Here is a 4,864-nt window from a genome sequence, read left to right as displayed (position 1 = left end):
AAATCAGCCATATTAACTTGAATGAATATATTGCACCTTGAAATCATCATTCTTGATAGAGATATAATGTCTTCATAAATATCGTAGAATGGCACTTCAATATCTCCATGGAGGTATTCTCGCTATCACATTATCATGCTTATAGTATAGCAAGATACATTTGTGCATAAATTGCATTGAGGATGTGGTACTTCAAGATCAAGATTGTATATGCTTCAAGCAATTTAAATCATTTGGGGATTGTCATATAAGTATAGTCAAATAAGCCAATTAAATAGACTTTAGATGCATATCAACTTTTCATGTCATGCTAGACATATAAGATAAATAAAAGTGATTGCACACACTATTGACTTTATACTTTCAAGTGTTTGAACTGCAGGTCCAAAACAACATGTCTTTCATATGAAACCAATTCTACTTGAATTGTTTATCTAGATTTAAGATCCTCATCTATACTTAGCGCTATCATAGATGTCGTCGACGAACATTTTATATCGGTTCCAACCTCCTTATTTTTCATAAAGACATAACATAGAGATCTCTTCATTCATATTTTCAGGTACCTAAATCTCTCTTGAGATTTTATGAAGTGTTATGTCATGTGATCTTCTAGATCACTTGCCTCCTTTATTATGATCATTTAGATCATTTGCTCATCTTCTTTATCAAGAAGTTTATTTGAAACCGATTTGTCTATACGCTTCAAGCGTACCATAGACTTTGTCCTTCTAGGACTTATTCTAATAGGAGCATTTGCAGTGAGATATAGTTACTTTCTTTGGGTCAGCAAATGCCTCTGGCATCTTTGCAACAAATTGCACATGAATTATCCTTTTATGAACTTCAAGTTCATATTATTTTATTCGAGGATCTAGATGTATAAATGATAATTCATTCCATGTAACTTTTTTTCAACTGTTGTATCTTGTCTCCCCCTCATGTTAGAAAAACTAACTTGTTTCCTCAACTTTGAGAACCCATCTTTGTGCGTTATGGTGTTAATCAAAATATACACCGCACATCAATAATAATAAGATGGAATTATTTGGTTCCTGACCTTGAACCACTTGTGAGGGGAGAAAATAATATACTTTCGTATATAACGTATATCAAACTGATATATATAACTTTGTTCTCATAAGCAATAGTTTAGCTATTAAGTGGAGGCACTTAATAAATCATTTTGTTAAACCAACTGTGATGTAAATCAACTTATCAAGATGAACTATCTTGAATAAAAAATCTTGAAATTATGCTCGAAATTAAATTATTGAGCAAGTTACCTCGCAAAACACCATGTTGTGGGTTATTAATAATCGCACATGTAACCATCTCAGAGATGCATCTTATGTGGTATACATGGCAGGTGAATGGGCCCATATTCACCTTTGATATTTCCAGCATTCATGGGATTCAATCCCAATTTTAGTTGATCTATTAATTAATGAGAACAAGCAATATAAGAGAATTCGTAAAGAACTTTCTAGTTCTTTAATATTTACCCATGTGAATTCTCTTTTATTTTTGCACATCATACTTGAATTGATATGGCTAAACCAATTATGCCAACTGAATAAATTATCAATATTGATAAACTTCAGATTTACACCATGACGTGTGCAATTATCAATAAACTCCAAGTTTATTATGATATGGGTTTTTATATCAATAAACATCCACTTTATTGTGGTATTCTTTTATTTGTGCAGTACAAACTGGAGAATAAAGCGGGTAGCTTTTTACATACATATTACCCCGCTACAAGTTGTAGTAATAGAAGATATTAAATCTTTCCTTTATTTATAGTCTCAATATAATCAACCGCTTTCGCGTATACTTTGGAAACTGAATAAGTTTCTTTGAGACTTACTATAACACAATACCTTATTGGTAATCAATTGTGTTTCTCCAAAATAGTATAATTGGCTCTTGCAGAGTTCTCAATTAATTTTGTAGTACCACATATTCATCAACACCCATAAGGTGAATATCTCTTTTAAGAGAAAGTTATACCATTATGGTTATGGTCAAAATTATATGCAAGATATGTTTCTTGTATTACCGTTGTCTTTTAATAATCACAATGCCAAAATATTTTGGCGTACAATAGGTACGTGACCAATGACCATTCATGTCATTCTTATATCATCTCAAACCTCCTTTTAGAGGTGAGTGCGGTATATTCACTACCACTAGCACGTTCATATTCTTTGAAGAATGAATATGTTATTCATAAATCAGATATTGTCACATTCCACATCATGAATGGACCATAATCATCATATGTGTTTAATAAAATCTCATGTCAAATGGATGACAAATATTACTTTCACAGAGTGAAAGGATTATTTTGAGAATCCTTATTTATTCTCATATCACAATGATAACGATTATAATTTCGTCTATTGCCACGTCCACATCCATTGATACCTTCACGGTAATAATTTTGTCTTCTTTCAGACTTATCACATAATTGCTATCACATTCTCTTAAGGGAATTGAGAATGGAGCAAATTCAATGGACGGGTTTTCACTCCTGTGCTCACGATCATACATGACTTTGATCATGGCAAGACATAAAAATTTACCACTTCAGGTGGTTATAATTTCTTACAAATTCCATTAGAGTTTATAATCCAAACTTTGTTGTCTTTGCTTGTATATAAAATCAAATTATAGAATTTCAAGAAATATAAAAGAGTAAAATAAAGTAAATACTTTACCTTAAATCTAAAAATTTAATCATGAAGGAAGTCATGGAATATGACAATCATTTATGCTCAATCCCAAAGTTTCTACTCAATTGGTAGAGTCTCGTACTGATAACGTGTTATAAAAATAATAAAAGAAAACAAGAGTATTGCAGAAAAAAGTAGAGGAGAGGAGAATTCTTATTGATTTGGGCGATGAATGACAATAGAATAGAACCCTCTATTTATAGGGTGTGACTTAGCCACCAAGTAATAAAACCCTAGAATCTTCTCTAAATATAGACATTCACCATAAATAGAACTCTATTTATAACAAAACTAACACTTTCTTTTTTCTGTTAAAACAAATCAAAAAACAACTATAGACGTAAGGAAACTAACCAAAACAATAAATTATTAATATGAATTAAATAAGGAAACAATTTATTCAAGTAAATTATTATTTGGTTTTAAATACCTAAATATTAGGAGTTTCTTACATAATTCAAATTAGGAAGTATTTAAGTGCCAAAACTTTAGTTGATTTTAAATAATAAATAGTAGGAAAAATTTAATTATTTAGAAAAACTTATAAAAAGTCAATCGACAATTGCATTTCAAATTTACATTAATTAATAATATTCATAAATATTATAAAAATTTAAATACTCATCGATATAGGTACATGCGTAAAGCCAACGTAACATAAATTCTTTTTCGTATTTACCACTTTTATATATAACTACATCTACATCTATAATCTATATCTTATCTATACTATATTAAAACACGAAAACCTTTAAGAGAATATTGTTCGTCTCTTTTACCCTTTAAAAATAAACTTTAAATTAGAACAAAATTGCAATTTATGTTATTTATCCTAATATTAGATTTTAAAATTAATTAAATTTTTAATTATTATTTATTCCTTATTTGAATTATGTAAGAAGTCCTAATATTAGGAGTTAAAGAGATATTATTTGGGAAAATAGGAGTAATAGTAGGTTTTCTTTTCCTTTGTATATCCGGTAGGCCAATTTGAATGGAAATTATGTTTCACATTCATTCTTCTTATTGGGAACTTATTAATTCTTGATAAGATGTAATTATTAAAAGTAGAGATCATATACGAACTAAATATATATTTAATTACTAAATGTAGTTTTAAATATTACAAATATAATAAAGAGAATAACATATTGTTCGAGTAGGAAAAAAAATTCAAAAATAATTTGTATCTTTCTATACTAAAAGCATGAAATCTCAACAAATCATTAAGCCTGTTGAATTAGTAAATTTAGAAAAAATAATTAATTCATTTTTTTTTCAAAATCACTATGTATGTTAAAATTATTTATAAGTTGATAAAACTCTTAAGGTATATAAATTTATTTTCACAAGAAGAGCATTCAAGCCATGAAATAAAATAGATGATGAAAAATAGAGCAAAATTATTTATATAGTAATTAAAAAGCTTAAAAATAGCTAGGAAATGCTTAAGTTAAAGAATTAAGATGTAACACTAACACAAAAAGGCTACAAAAGGATATTGTCATTATTATTTTCTTTTATATTCATTTCAAATAAATGATAGCTTTCTATATTTTTAATATAGTATTATATTATTTCTTATAATTCAATATTAGTCATTTAAAGACTTTAAATTGTATTTCTCAATATTTTTATTAGGAACTATAGTTCTACCCCCATCAATCTAAAAAATTTTATAAAAGATCAAAAAATTCAAATTTTCATTTTATTTTATATCTTTGAATATTTATGGCAAAAAATGTTTTTTATGTTAATTGTTTAGTCTTCGATAACAAAGATAACAATTATTTTCATAAGATATTTCATTCCTCATAAATCATGATAAGGCATAGAAAGACTTACATGAAGTATGATTTCTTATAAAACTAGCTTAGGTGAGATTAAGATTTATTATTTTTAGGAACTTTATATTTTTTAATATGTATTCAATAACTCAAACCGACATAATTTAATAATATTTACGTTATTTTAAAAATTATATATTTATTGATATAGGTACACGCGCAAAGCACGTACTCTAATACTAGTATGAAAAATGTTAAAACCATTTTCAGGAATGCTTTCTTTTAAAAAAATTACATTATAATAAAAATAAGCAAACTAAAAAGTATTTAAAAGAC

The sequence above is a fragment of the Nicotiana attenuata genome, unplaced genomic scaffold (assembly GCF_001879085.1).
Source record: "Nicotiana attenuata strain UT unplaced genomic scaffold, NIATTr2, whole genome shotgun sequence".
Taxonomy (NCBI): domain Eukaryota; kingdom Viridiplantae; phylum Streptophyta; class Magnoliopsida; order Solanales; family Solanaceae; genus Nicotiana; species Nicotiana attenuata.
The sequence above is the reverse complement of the archived record's forward strand: the minus strand, read 5'-3'. Positions refer to the sequence as shown.